The following is a 16,344-nucleotide window of genomic DNA, read 5'->3' as shown; positions in this document are numbered from 1 at the left end:
TTGTTAACAAACTATAGTTTTGGCAAGTCGGTTAGGACATCTACTTGGTACATGACACAAGTAATTCTTCCAACAATTGTTTACAGACAGATTATTTCACTTATAATTCACTGAATCACAATTCTAGTGGGGCAGAAGCTCACATACACTAAGTTGACTGTGCCTTTAAACAGCCTGGAAAAATCCAGAATATTATGTCATGGCTTTAGAAGCTTCTGATAGGCTAATTGACATAATTTGAGTCAAGTGGAGGTGTACCTGTGGATGTACTTCAAGGCCTACCTTCAAACTCAGTGCCTCTTTGCTTGACATCATGGGGAAATCAAAAGAAATCAGCCAAGACCTCAGAAAAAAAATTGTAGCCCTCCACAAGTCTGGTTCATCCTTGGGAGCAATTTCCAAATGCCTGAAGGTACCACGCTCATCTGTACAAACAATAGTACGCAAGTATAAACACCATGGGACCACGCAGCCATTATACCGCTCAGGAAGGAGACGCGTTCTGTCTCCTTGAGATGAACGTACTTTGGTGCGAAAAGTGCAAATCAATCCCAGAACAACAGCAAAGGACCTTGTGAAGATGCTGGAGGAACAGGTACAAAAGTATCTATATCCACATTAAAATGAGTCCTGTATCGACATAACCTGAAAGGTCGCTCAGCAAGGAAGAAGCCACTTCTCCAAAACCTCCATAAAAAAAGCCAGACTACAGTTTGCAACTCCACTTGGGGACAAAGATCGTACTTTTTGGAGAAATGTCCTCTGGTCTGATGAAACAAAAATAGAACTGTTTGGCCATAATGACCATCATTATGTTTGGAGGAAAAAGGGGGAGACTTGCAAGCAGAAGAACACTATCCCAACCGTGAAGCACGGGGGTGGCAGCATCATGTTGTGGGGGTGCTTTGCTGCAGGAGGGACTGGTGCACTTCACAAAATAGATGGCATCATGAGGAAAGGAAAATTATGTGGATATATTAAAGCAACATCTCAAGACATCAGTCAGGGAGTTAAAGCTTGGTCGTAGATCGGTCTTTCAAATGGACAATGACCCCAAGCATACTTCCAAAGTTGTGGCAAAATGGCTTAAGGACAACAAAGTCAAGGTATTGAAGTGGCCATCACAAAGCCCTGACCTCAATTCTATAGAAAACTTGTGGGCAGAACTGAAAAAGCATGTGCGAGCAAGGAGGCCTACAAACCTGACTCTGTTACACCAGCTCTGTCAGGAGGAATGGGCAAAAATTCACCCAACTTATTGTGGGAAGCTTGTGGAAGGTTACCTGAAACATTTGACCCAAGTTAAACAATTTAAAGGCAATGTTACCAAATACTAATTGAGTGTATGTAAACTTCTGACACACTGGGAATGTGATGAAAGAAATAAAAGCTGAAACAAATCATTCTCTCTACTATCATTCTGACATTTCATATTCTTAAAATAAAGTGGTGATCCTAACTGACCTAAYACAGGMKATTTTTACTAGGCTTAAATGTCAGGAATTGTGAAAAACTGAGTTTAAATGTATTTGGCTAAGGTGTATGTAAACTTCCGACTTCAACTGTATGTGCACATGTTTGTTTTGGGCTTCGTCCCCATCATGTTCATGGGCTCTCAAGTGGCGCACTGGTCTAAGGCACTGCATCTCAGCTAGAGGTGTCACTACAGACAACCTGGTTCAAATACAGACTGTATCACAACCGGCCGTGATTGGGATTCCTATAGGGTGGCGACCAGCGTTGTCTGAGTTTGGCTGGTGTTGGCTGTCATTGTAAATCAGAATTTTTTCTTTACTGACTTGCCTAGTTAAATAAAGGTAAAACATTTTTTATTTTATTACGTGTGCTATTTTGGGAAGAGAAATTTWAAAAACTATTTTTGCATTCCTGCACCTGTCTCCTATCATTATACAACGTGACATGCCTAATGTCAAGTAGGCATGGGCTGTGTCCGAATACCTGTACTTGAGTTCTAAATGGGAGACATTTTGCGTTTGCGAAACAATTAAGTTTTATAGTATGTGAAGGGAAAAAAACATCTTTATGCTTTAAATGACAGATGACATACTAATTTTGACTTTTCATCTAGTAGAATTTTCTGCACACTATTGAGGAAGAGAATCGTCTTTTGAGATTCACGTGTGTCTGACAAAGAGTCGCGCTTTACCAAAATGAACCAATGGCAGGAATCAATGGAATTGAGCATTAGATGAGGCATTCTCAGTAGGATGAGCCTATTATGCTGATATGTGTTGCTTACTGCATTCGTTTTTTTTTTTTAAACAGTACATTCTAAATAGTACAGTATGTAGTTTAGTACACAGTATGAAGTTTAATTAAGTAGTATGGAAGCCAGATTTCGGACACAGCCATGGTCTCAAAAAGACATTTTAGTACAAAGGCACTTGTAGCTTTAAGGTCAAGCTAACCTTGAAAACAATTTTCTTTTCAATTTCCTTTTCCAATTATTTCAGTTCTAAAAATGAATCTACCTGCGGCAAGGAAAATGAATACAACACAATGACCCAGCAAGTCTTAAATGAGCTATTTGATGTAGTCTGCACAATAGATGATGACAATGATCAATGATTTTATTGCACAGCACTGTGTACCAGTGCTCTCTTCGTGTGTAGCAGCAGGTGTTCAAGAGCGCTAATGGAATGATAGTTATTTGAAGAAGTTCATTGAGTATACCCTGTGACGGTTACACTTAGATAACCTGGGTGCCAATGCCAATGTTTTTGCTTTGACTGAATTTGTTGTCGTTGAATAATATAATATATAATATGCCATTTAGCAGACTCTTTTATCCAAAGCGACTAACAGGTGTGCACTCTTAGAAAAAAGGGTTCTTCGGCTGTCCCCATAGGAGAACCCTTTGAATAACTCCTTTTGGTTCCAGATAGAACCCTTTTGGGTACCATGCAAAACTGTTTCCAGAGGGTTCTACATGGAACCCAAAAGAGTTCTAACTGGAACCAAAAAGGGTTCTACCTCAAACTAAAAACGGTTCTCATATGGGGACAGTCGCAGAACCCTTTAAGTCTTGCAGGTAGAAGTCAGTCAGGTACCAATGCTATCATGTTGGTAGTTTGATCAAAGTTCTGTCCCTTGAATCTCTCTTTACTTCCTTGCACAATCAGCCCATTTTGCTCTAGAGAAGGCCTTTTGGAGAGAAATCACATTACAGAAATTGCAATGCTGCAAGGCATTTCTCAAATGTTAAATAGCTTGGAAATTATCTTTTGAGTCTTAAGCTGGCTGGTGAGGAGTTAAAATCAATGATTGCTTCAATATATTTCTATGTCGACATTACAACGGATAACATAGCATACCATGCACCAACATGGGCCACATCTCTCATGAATAAAAATCAAATAAAATCTGACATTAAAACCCCAACAAGAAACTTGCGTCAGAGTGTGCTTCCAACCAAAAAACTCCAACTGAGATTATTGCTGGCAAAACAGAAAGCAAACAGCTGTACGAGTATACAGTTGAAGTCAGAAGTTAACATACACCTTAGCCAAATACATACATTTATACAACAGTTTTTCACAATTCCTGACATTTAAGCCTAGTAAAAATGCCCTGTCTTAGGTCAGTTAGGATCACCACTTTATTTTAAGAATGTGAAATGTCAGAATATTAGTAGAGAGAATGATTTGTTTCAGCTTTTATTTCTTTCATCACATTCCCAGAGGGTCAGAAGTTCACATACACTCAATTAGTATTTGGTAGCATTGTCTTTAAATTGTTTAACTTGGGTCAAACGTTTCGGGTGGCCTTCCACAAGCTTCCCACAATAAGTTGGGTGAATCTTTGCCCATTACTCCTGACAGAGCTGGCTTGCTCGCACATGCTTTTTCAGTTCTGCCCACACATTTTTTATAGGATTGAGGTCAGGGCTTTGTGATGGCCACTCATATACATTGACTTTGTTGTCCTTAAGTCATTTTGACACAACTTTGGAAGTATGCTTGGGGTCATTGTTCGTTTGGAAGACCCATTTGCGATGTTGCTTCAATATATCCACATAATTTCCCTTCCTCATGATGCCATCTATTTTTTGAAGTGCACCAGTCCCTCCTGAAGCAAAGCACCCCCACAACATGATGCTGCCACCCCCCGTGCTTCGCGGTTGGGATGGTGTTCTTCGGCTTGCAAGCCTCCCCCTTTTCCTCCAAACATAACGATGGTCATTATGGCCAAACAGTTCTATTTTTGTTTCATCAGACCAGAGGACATTTCTCCAAAAAGTACGATCTTTGTCCCCATGTCCAGTTGCAAACCGTAGTCTGGCTTTTTTATGGCGGTTTTGGAGCAGTGGCTTCTTCCTTGCTGAGTGGCCTTTCAGGTTATGTCAATATAGGACTCGTTTTACTGTGGATATAGATACTTTTGTACCTGTTTCCTCCAGCATCTTCACAAGGTCCTTTGCTGTTGTTCTGYGATTGATTTGCACTTTTCGCACCAAAGTACGTTCATCTCTAGGAGACAGAGCGCGTCTCCTTCCTGAGCGGTATGATGGCTGCGTGGTCCCATGGTGTTTATACTTGCATACTATTGTTTGTACAGATGAACGGTACAGATGAACGAGGTACCTTCAGGTCTACCACTTTTTTCTGAGGTCTTGGCTGATTTCTTTTGATTTTCCCATGATGTCAAGCAAAGAGGCACCGAGTTTGAAGGTAGGCCTTGAGATACATCTACAGGTACACCTCTAATTGACTCAAATMATGTCAATTAGCCTATCAGAAGCTTCTAAAGCCATGACATAATTTTCTGGAATTTTTCCAAGCTGTTAAAAGGCACAGTCAACTTAGTGTATGTGAGCTTCTGACCCACTGGAATTGTGATACAGTGAATTATAAGTGAAATAATCTGTCTGTAAACAATTGTTGGAAGAATTACTTGTGTCATGCACCAAGTAGATGTCCTAACCGACTTGCCAAAACCTTAGTTTGTTAACAAGAAATTTGTGGAGTGGTTAAAAAACTAGTTTTAATGACTCCAACCTAAGTGTAACTTCTGACTTCAACTGTACATATGGTAAATGAACAGGAACTACTGTCACCATTGTCAGGACCTTTACTCAGGATGTTGGCAGGCATAGAAATGTTATATTACACACGCACGCACGCACGCACGCTGCACACACACGCACGCACGCACATGCACACACACACACACACACACACACACACACACACACACACACACACACACACACACACACACACACACACACCAATCAGGCTCAATTGAGAGCATTTCCTGTGTTTCATGTTAATCTTGTGGAGTGATTTTTCCATTACGTACACAGCAACCCTCTCTGCTCTGACAGTTAACCTCCCTCCCTCCGCTTCAAATGAGCTCCCCATTCAGCCCAAAAGACACAAACACACAGGCATATGCACACACACATATGCATGTACGTACACGTGCGCGTATGCACACGCACAAACACACACACAGGTTAGTGTTTTTTTGTCATGAATCTTGTTCTGGAGGCAACTCTGCAGAGTGGTTACCAACCTACACAGCCACAAAGCCGTTCATCCTAAACCTAACCTTCAGGGGAAATTGCTCAGTTCTGCCTCCAGGACTCCAACAATAAATGTCAACCTACGCGTGCACACACACACACACACACACACACACAAATGATTCACTAGGACCCATGGACCAGCCCATGATCAATAGTGAGTAAGTACATTTCCTAGAAGTTCTAAAAAGAGACATAATGAGAATAGCTTTGAACATGAGACACGACCCCTGCTGTGCAGACACTGGTTCAAATACTTAGAACTGCCCTTAATATTTATTTCTATCTGGAAATATTGTTGTCTGTCCACGCTAAAGTACAACTGAACCATATTAACTAAGTCGTTTTAAGTACACAACTACAGCTGAACCATATTAACCAAGTCGTTTTAAGTACACAACTACAGCTGAACCATATTAACTATAGTAGTGTTTAAGTACACAACTACAGCTGAACCATATTAACTAAGTAGTTTTTAAGTACACAACTACAGCTGAACCATATTAATTAAGTAGTTTTAAGTACACAACACAGCTGAACCATATTAACTAAATAGTTTTAAGTACACAACTACAGCTGAACCATATTAACTAAATAGTTTTAAGTACACAACTACAGCTGAACCATATTAACTAAGTAGTTTTAAGTACACAACTACAGCTGAACCATATTAACTAAGTCGTTTTAAGTACATGCTCGCTTCCAATGAGAGTTATCCGAGACCTGAGCATTAAAATGTCATGTTATTCTTTCTCCAGATTACTACACCTAAATTCCCGAGCTAACACGCAGATCCCAAATGGTGTCCATATAGAGAATATGGGCTATTTTCCTTCAGATAATTATTGAAGTTGGTGCAAAAAGAACCATCCTTTTTGTCAGAAAATCACCTATTGACATAGCAATACATGTTGCAAGTTCAAGTTCAACATGCATAAAGATGGCAATAGGGTAGGTGAATGAGGGAGAGAAAGAGGGAGAGAAAGGGGGAGAGAGGGAGAGCAAGGGAGAGAAAGAGGGAGAGAAAGCTGGTATACATGAGGACAATCCGTGGAGGTGTCTGAATAAAGGTCAAAGGGAAGTCATGGAGAACAGGCATTATGTGGGACAATGGTCTTCAATGGTATGGTATCTGGAGTAGCTATACATGGCTGTTTATTTTGATTGTACTGTGTGCATGTCACACGCACACGTAGGTGGTATGTTTGTATGTCTGCATAGTGTGTTTATTGCCAGGTTCATTAGTTTATAGGTTTATGAGTGTGAACTGAGCATGTACAGTACACAATATGTGGTTGTATACATGGCTTGGTGGTACATGTGAGTATGATTGCGTGTGTATTGTGCTGTGTTCTGTTGTGAGTGCCGCCCATAGAGGCTCCAGTCTCACGTAAGCTTGTGCAGAGCGAGGAAGACGGACAGATAGCCTGGTGATAGACTCCTCCCATCTCCCCTCCCTGTCTATAGTGGCATACAGCCGACTGCATGCCAGTCCAGACTCGTCCCACATCACTAACAGATCAAACTGCTACTGTCTCAAACGAAACTTAGCCACTGTTTTCTTTTCTCTCTCTCAGAAGTGGGGGGTGAGGGGGGGTCATGTACCTACTTCCCAGAGTATTCCCAAAAGGGTTGTTTGTATTCTTGGTTGGTGTGCTCAACAGGTCACAGAGAGGTAAGGCTGAGTCAACTCAGGTTAAGTATGTGGCGTTACGTTAAATGTTGTAGACCTCCCACGCAAAGGTGCGTGCATCACATTCGTCAATCCTGGCTTTCACTGATTTCATTGATTTGCCAAGTCCGAAACAAAGCGAAATCCACTGACAGAATACGACAGAATAGCCTTGAGTGGAAATCATAAAGACTTCTTCATTGTCATCCTACGCTCAATGACTACTCTCTGGAAGACAAAGCTGACGCTTGCAGAGCTCTACAATATCAAACGCTTGAATAACAAATGGATTTTGTTAAAGGTAGACTCAGCGTTATGACGTTGCAWCAAGCAGCACCGCAGATATTGCGATGAGCCCAATGCAAGACTTTGCTCTCACACAGTCACACAGGGTATCTGTGCATGTGCGCGGGTTCGCTTCACGCTGCTACAATGTGGTAGCTACGGCACCAAAACAGCGAAGTTTAGCCTTGCGTGTCAATACTTTTAGTTGTTGCGGAAATTTACCCACTACTGCTGTTTATTACTTTGTACATTGCTGAGTGTACCTTTCAAGCTAAAACTTGCTCCCTGACATTATTAATAAACACTGAAATAAATAGTCATTCAGACAATACGTCGAATCAAAAAGGCACCAAGAAGGCTGGCTATACTCTGCGCTGCTAAAATCACGTAGCCAGAACCCTTTGATTAGGAACAGGGACAATGAGTCCAGACTATAGTCTCACCCACTTTCCTGTCTTGAACACAAGCTCACTGCACAGCTCAGAGAGAGAGAGAGTAAGCGACAGAGAGAAGGAGAGAGAGTGAACGACAAAGAGAGAGCCAGAGAGAGAGAGAGAGAGAGGGAGAGAGCAAAAGAAAGAGAGAGAGGGGGAGAGAGACAGTGAGAATAAGGGGGAGAAAGGGAGAGAGAGAAAGAGCACCTTCAACCTACAGTACATACTGTAGCCAGACTATTATTCTTTTGATTTTACACAATACACAATTCACACCGGCTGGTCACTTCTTAGCCTGGTAACTACCTACACATATTGACAGAAGGAATTTCATGACTTTTCCATTACTTTTATACAAATTTCCATTACCAACAATTGGCAGCGTCTATGTATGTACACTCAGTGGCCAGTTTGTTAGGTACATCTAGTACCGGGTCGGATTCCCTTTGCCTCCAGAACAGCCTGAATTCTTCAGGGAATGAAAATGTTGCTCAACTGGTATCAAGCAACCTAACGTGTGCCAGGAAAATATTCCCCACACCATTACACCACCACCACCATTGTCACCAGGCAGGATGGGGCCATGGACTCATGCTGCTTACGCCAAATCCTGACTTTGCCATCAGCATGACGCAACAGGAACCGGAATTTGTCAGACCAGGCAATGTTTTTCCACTCCTTAATTGTGTGTTGGTGACCACCTGCCCAGTGGAGCTGCTTCTTCTTGTTTTTATCTGACAGGAGTGGAACCCGGTGTGGTCGTCTGCTGCAATAATAGCCCATCCGCTACAAGGAAGCACGAGTTGTGTGTTCCGAGATGCCATTCTACACAACACTGTTGTACTGCGCCGTTATTTGCCTGTTTGTGGCCCGCTTGTTAGCTTGCACGATTCGTGCCATTCTCCTTCGACCTTTCATCAACGTGCTGTTCTCGGCCACAGGACTGCTGCTGACTGAATGTGTTTTGTTTGTCGCACCATTCTCTGTAAACCCTAGACACTGTCGTGCATGAAAAGCGCAGGAGGACATCCATTTCTGAGATACTGGAACCGGCACGCCTGGCACCGACGATCATACCGTGCTCAAAGTCGCTTACGTCACCCGTTTTGCCCATTCTAACATTCAATCGAACAGTAACTGAATGCTTCAATGCATGTCTGCCTGCTTTATATAGCAAGCCACGGCCACGTGACTCACTGCTAGGAGCGAAACATTTTAATTGAACGTGTCAGCCAGATAGCCACTCACAAAGTAAACTACCGATCAATGTCCATGGTGCTGAAATTGCAACATGTCTATGCAGCTGCATGACTATCAAATCGATGATAGGCTTTCTATGGTGCAATCGCTCAGCTTTGCTTTAGCTAATGGATAAATGTTTATTGGTAGGTCTATTTGGTCGTCATTTTCTCAGGTTAAGCCTAACATTTCACAAAGATATACAAGGTGTCGCAATGTTGCCATTTTTAGACTGCTGGCTGGTGGTGATAATGCAATTACTTTTTCAGTAATTCATGTTGGAAATTTAAACACTGCAGATTGTCAAATACATTTTCCATACAACAGAATACTAATCAGGTACCAATAGATTTTTTAGAATATACAGCTGTCCTGTATAGGCTACCTGAACGTGCAAGACTTGAGCCATCCTTGTGCTCTCTCCCAGCCCCAGATAGAAAGTTGTTGTGTGCAAAAACAGTCTATTAATACCAAATAATACAGTCAGTCCACCTTCAAAACACTAGCGTACTAGGGATTGTTTCATTATGCAGTGTACTATCTATAGCTATATACTGTATTTAGCTGCTATTTACACTACCGGTCAAAAGTTTTAGAACACCTACTAATTCAAGGGTTTTTCTTAATTTTTTACTATTTTCTACATTGTAGAATAATAGTGAACACATCAAAACTATGAAATAACACATATGGAATTATGAAGTAACCAAAAAAGTGTTAAACAAATCAAAATATATTTATATTTGAGATTCTTSAAATAGCCTATATTTGCCTTGAAGGACACATTTGCTAAGCACTTGTTGGCTGCTTTTCCTTCACTCTGCGGTTCGACTCATCCCAAACCATCTCAATTTGGTTGAGGTCGGGGGATTGTGGAGGCCAGTTCATCTGATGCAGCACTCCATCACTCTCCTTCTTGGTAAAATAGCCCTTACACAGCTTGGAGGTGTGTTGGGTCATTGTCCTGTTGAAAAACAAATAATAGTCCCACTCGTTGCAGAATGCTGTGGTAGCCATGCTGGTTAAGTGTGCCTTGAATTCTAAATAAATCATCAGAAAAGCACCCCTACACCATAACACCTCCTCCTCCATGCTTCACGGTGGGAAATACAAATGCGGAGATAATCCGTTCACCTACTCTGCGGTTTGAATCAAAAATCTCCAATTTGGACCAGACCAAAGGACACATTTTCACCGGTCTAKTGTCCATTGCTCATGTTTCTTGGGCCAAGCAAGTCTCTTATTCTTATTGGTGTCCTTTAGTAGTGGTTTCTTTGCAGCAATTCGACCATGAAGGCCTGACACACAGTCTCCTCCACAATGTCTGTTATTTGAACTCTGTGAAGCATGTTTTTGGGCTGCAATTTCTGAGGCTGGTAACTCTAATAAACGTATCCTCTGCAGCAGAGGTAACTCTTCCATTCCTGTGGCGGTTGTCATGAGAACCAGTTTCATCATAGCACTTGATGGTTTTTGCGACTGCACTCAAGGTTCTTGAAATGTTCTGTATTGACTGACCTTCATGTCTTAAAGTAATGATGGACTTTCATTTCTCTTTGCTTATTTGAGCTGTTCTTGCCATAATATGGACTTGGTCTTTTAACAAATAGGGCTATCTTCTGTATACCGCCCTACCTTGTCACAACACTACTGATTGGCTCAAACACATTGAGAAGGAAAGAAATTCCACAAATTAACTTTTAAGAAGGCACACCAGTTAATTAAAATGCATTCCAGGTGACTACCTCATGAAGCTGGTTGAGAGAATGCCAAGAGTGTGCAAAGCTGTCATCAAGGCAAAGGGTGGCTATTTGAAGAATTTCAAATCTAAAATATATTTTGTTTTGTTTAACACTTTTTTGGTTACTACATAATTCCATACGTTTATTTCATCCATATGTGTTATACAATGTGGAAAATAGTAAAAATAAAGAAAAAGCCTTGAATGAGTAGGTGTTCTAAAACTTTTGACCGGTAGTGTGTTGCCAACTCAGACAGTCTGTCCTAAGACATTGTGCATTATGTGTCCATTGCACTGCACACAATTTAAACTTAGTCTTGAATGATGAATGCCATGATCTACCAGAGATAAGGGGCAGTTAATACWGCAACCACACAACTCAAATGCCGGTTCACCAATATGAACCAAAATCAAAAAACGCTTTATTTGCTCAAGCTCTCCAGAACTGTTGTCCGCTAAATATGATAAACTGTTTGCATCTGCTAATTTATTAGCTGTCCAGTATCCAGACGACCTGTCTTCAGAGCTTCCTATAGGGAATTAAGGAGAATGAGAGGCTCAATTAAAGATGTTACAGAACTGCTGTATTTGAAGCACTCCTCCCTTCTGCCCTGTTTCCCTGATGTTGCTAAGGTAACCAAGCTGTTTTTAGCATCCCTGTAACTGTTGCTTCTGCGGAGAGATGGTTTTCTAAACTAAAACTCATTAAGAACTACCTAAGATGCATTAGGTTCTTGGTCTGATATGCACTTTTGAACATCTGAGTAACCTCCACTCATTGCACTGGCACCGTCGTAGTCTTGACCACGGCATTTGTTCGCCGATATTCCCCTTATACAACCGGTAAAAAAAAAAAATCAAGACTTGGGGCACTTTTTCAGGCACATTCCTGAAGCCCAAGAAACAAACACTTTGCTTCCTAGTACATATGGAAATTAAAAAGGTTCATGAATTAATTACTTTTTGGAGGGTTACTGTCAAGATTATTTATGACATAAAACATGTTAGACATCGATGACTGGCGCATGGGCCCCCAGAGCTTGTGCCCCCCCCCCCCCCCCCCCCCCCCCCCCCCCTGCGGGGGTGTCCGGTATGCCAGTGCATGGGGTCAACCCTCAATCTGGAGAGCTACTGGGTGTGCAGACTTTTCATCAAGCCCTGCTCAAACACATCAGAGACAGCTCATCAAGCCCTGCTCAAACACATCAGAGACAGCTTATCAAGCCCTGCTCAAACACATCAGAGACAGCTCATCAAGCCCTGCTCAAACACATCAGAGACAGCTTATCAAGCCCTGCTCAAACACATCAGAGACAGCTTATCAAGCCCTGCTCAAAACACATCAGAGACAGCTTATCAACCCTGCTCAAACACATCAGAGACAGCTTATCAAGCCCTGCTCAAACACATCAGAGGAACAGTTATCAAGCCCTGCTCAAACACATCAGACAGCTTATCAAGCCCTGCTCAAACACATCAGAGACAGATTATCAAGCCCTGCTCAAACACATCAGAGACAGATTATCAAGCCCTGCTCAAACACATCAGAGACAGCTTATCAAGCCCTGCTCAAACACATCAGACGACAGTTTATCAAGCCCTGCTCAAACACTCAGAGACAGCTTATTCAAGCCCTGCTCAAACACATCAGAGACAACCTTAATCAAGCCCTGCTCAAACACATCAGAGACAGCTTATCAAGGTCCGGTCAAGCAGCTCATTTCTAAAATGTGGTTTGTTAGAGGGGGGGGGACTGGAATAAAAGCCTGCACACCCATTAGCTCTCCTGGAAAATGATTGACCAGCCTTGATGTATAACATTGCAACATTACAACCAAATACGTTTCATACCTTTTGAAATAATTAGCTCATTCAATACATCAAAGATCAAATGGCTATGGTAGGCAAAAAAATATTTATTCAGCTGAAGCAAGCCCAAAAATGTTCTTCAGGAAATGTACCTTTTCGAGATTAGTCATATTTATCATAGCTACCTTAGACGTGTTTACTTTGCAGGCAGACTAACTATTGAGTTGCAATGTCCCATACATTGTATGCCCAAATCAACTGGAAGTATCTACAAAACACGTTTTGAAGCCAAATAATCCAAAAGAAAGGCTACATCAAATATATTTTCCTAAAATTACTGTTCGTGATTCACAAATTATTATTTTGATTCACATGATTAGATTCACCGTGATTGACCTGAATCCCAACTAATACAATGGCGAAGTGAATTGTTCATTTTGTCAAAAAGAATCGTCTAAATGAATCATATGAATCGTTCAAGAAAGTTAATCAACTGTGTATGGCCTTATTTGCTAGTGTCAGTGGAAAGCTTTTCGGGAAATGACTAGCGGACTAAACTCGACTTGAGTTGAGTCTGCTAGGACATGACATGACAAAAACATGAATACATGCTAATAATAGCTAAACAGTTATCTAGATTACAAGGTATGTTTTGAATTGGCTACCTAGTTATTAGTCTGTTCTCTATCATATTTTAAAGGCTTACCTGCCTCTCTCTCCTTGAGCAATGGCCAACACGCCTCACACTCGCAGGTGATGTGCGCAAACACAGACGCTCTAAAGTGTCATTCCAACCCTGGCTGATATGTTGATTTTTATTTAATTGATCAAATATATATTTTAAACTGTTTCTAAAGAAATGACATTAACAGAAATTATGACTTTAGGATTTTATAACTTTCCAAAACGTTTCTGCCCGTAGGTGACACAATAACACTAATCTACCCATTAACCAAGGCAGCTTTGGGTGTACAGCCAATACTAAATCATACCTGCATTGCACATTCAGCGTAAGGAGACCGATTCATAGCATTGTTTGTCAGTTGGCCTAATGTTATGCAGGTGGCTCACTCTAAGAGGATACTAAATCATGACCCCTGGAGTTACAGACTAAACAGAAGACTGTAGATTTCCCTCTGAGTGCTTATTGTCTAAATCAGAGAGGGCCAGTATACTGACAAATACCTAGTGAGTGGGCGAGTAAGTGAGTGAGTGACTGAGTGAGTTAGTTAGTGAGTGGGTGAGAGAGTGAGTAAGAGAGTGAGTGAGTTAGTGAGTGAGTGGGTGAGAAAGTGAGTGAGTAAGAGAGTGAGTGGGGGGGTGACTTTATTTTTACTCTGCATTCCATTGGAGCCTGGCTGTTTCCTTTAACTCTCGGAATGACTAAGTCCAGGAAGAGAGGCGTTGACGAAGCCTTAATTCAATACAACATTAAGCTTTAAATGGGACTTTTCCTGTTAGGAGGTCATGGTGGTGGAGGTGAAAACAGACTGGGTGTGTTTCAAACTCCCAACCACGGGTGGTTGAGGGGTCCTCATGTCAAGATGGGCACCAAGAACACTGGGCACAGAAACTCCTAGAAAGCCCATGTACTGTAGGTGGTGGCTGTTTAGAGCTGGGTCTATTCAAAGCGTTGGAGACTGATAGCTGCCAGAAGGGAACTACTGTCCACAGGGGCAACATAGTTGATAGCTGCCAGAAGGGAACTACTGTCCACAAGGGGCATACATAGTTGATAGCTGCCAGAAGGATAGTGGAATCATGAGCTGCCAAGTCTGCAAGGAGTAGTTGACGCAGAGGCACTAAGCATAGTTGAAGCTGCCAGAAGGGAACTACTGTCACAGAACTGTACCCAGAGAACACGCCAGGGGCAATCAAAGTTTGATAAGCTCCAAAGGGAACTACTGTCCACATAGGGCAACATAGTTGAATACTGCCAGAAGGAACTACTGTCCATAGGGGCAAACATAGTTGATAGCTGCCAGAAGGGAACTACTGTCCAATAGGGGCAAATAGTTGATAGCTTGCCAGAAGGAATACTGTCCATAGGGGCAACATAGTTGATAGCTGCCAGAAGGAACTACTGTCACAGGGGCAACATAGTTGATAGCTGCCAGAAGGAACTACTTGTCACAGGGGCAACATAGTTGATAGCTGCCAGAAGGGAACTACTGTCCAAAGGGGCAACATAGTTGATTGCTGCCAGAAGGGAACTACTGTCCATAGGGGCAACATAGTTGATAGCTGCCAGAAGGAACTACTGTCCATAGGGGCAACATAGTTGATAGCTGCCAGAAGGGAACTACTGTCCACAGGGGCAACAATGTTTTGATAGCTGCCAGAAGGGAACTACTGTCACAGGGGCAACATAGTTGAAAATAGCCCAGAAGGGAACTACTGTCATAGGGGCAACAATAGTGATATGCAGAGAACTGTCATAGCACAGTTAAGTGCAGAAGACTACTGGTCCATAGGGGCAAACATGTTGTTGCAGCCCAGAGGAGTCTGGGTTTGTGGGTGGTAAACGACAAAGTGAGAATGAGAGGAATGAAACAAGCGCCAGAAACAGGATAAATCAGCATCTGGCAGTAAACAAACTGGTATAAACACCGGGCTCCATGGCCCCCGAACAACACAACACAACATAAAACCGTTAAGAACTTTGACACAGTTCAAGTTGAAAGTTTTCAGTTCTGCTTTGGACTCCTAAAGACCTGTATTCAAAGCAGTCTTCAAGAGAAGTGTTGGTTTATGAATAAGTTTTACATCTAGATCCAATGAAATAGATTGCAGGAACGAGGTCTGATGTTAAGATCATATTCTACTCCTGGATGATTGATACATAAGTGCCCCTGATCCCAAGTCAGAATTCTCCTCTACTCAAAGTTAGCGTGAGATCCGGAAATCTGACTGTACAATTTATTATTTATTATTTGGGGGGGAAAGTGGGAATACATTTGGATTGAATCTACTGGTCTTGTTACAATGATGTTATGATTTGCCATGGAGGATGCATTCTGAATAGTCTGTCTGTGTTGTTTATTGTGTTGACAATGATGCGTGACTGTCACTGAGTAGAAAAGAGTTACTTTCTGGGAAGGATTTGTTTGAACGAGGAAAGAGAGTGAGGTACGTGTTGGCCACCAGTCCCTACCACAGAATGTTCTCCCCCCCCCAACCCCCCCCACAGTCCCTTGTTAGGGACATACTGGGCTACTGTACCTGGATATCAGCCCATAACAGAATAGTCATCAATTGAACAATTACTGTAATTAGTGAGGCATTGAGTTCCAGTTGAGTTTCAACTGGTTTTGAAATTAATTTGATATAATAGAATCAGAATAGCATTGGAATGGAAAGTTGAAATAAAGGATAAGCGTTAATGGTACTGTACGTTATCATTATAAGCCTGACCCCAGATCAGTCTGTCATGTTTGGTAAAAACAATTACGAATAAAGGGAGCGAAAAAAAATCAACAAACTGAATCTGTAACCAGACCGAGGGTAGCAAAATGTGTATTTTTATTTTTATTTAACCTTTGTTTAATTAGGCAAGTCAGTTTAAGAAAAAATTCTATTTACTAATACAGCCTGCCGGGGAAAAAACATGGGAACT

General features: G+C 41.8%; 1 protein-coding gene across 1 annotated transcript in view; it reads right to left on the bottom strand.

Moving 5' to 3' along the window:
* LOC111968262 (protein kinase C epsilon type-like) overlaps positions 1-16,344 on the bottom strand; it is a 169,329-nt gene that overhangs the window by 25,667 nt on the left and 127,318 nt on the right.

This window comes from Salvelinus sp. IW2-2015, linkage group LG8 (genome assembly GCF_002910315.2).
Source record: "Salvelinus sp. IW2-2015 linkage group LG8, ASM291031v2, whole genome shotgun sequence".
Classification (NCBI taxonomy): domain Eukaryota; kingdom Metazoa; phylum Chordata; class Actinopteri; order Salmoniformes; family Salmonidae; genus Salvelinus; species Salvelinus sp. IW2-2015.
The sequence above is the reverse complement of the archived record's forward strand: the minus strand, read 5'-3'. Positions and strand labels throughout refer to the sequence as shown.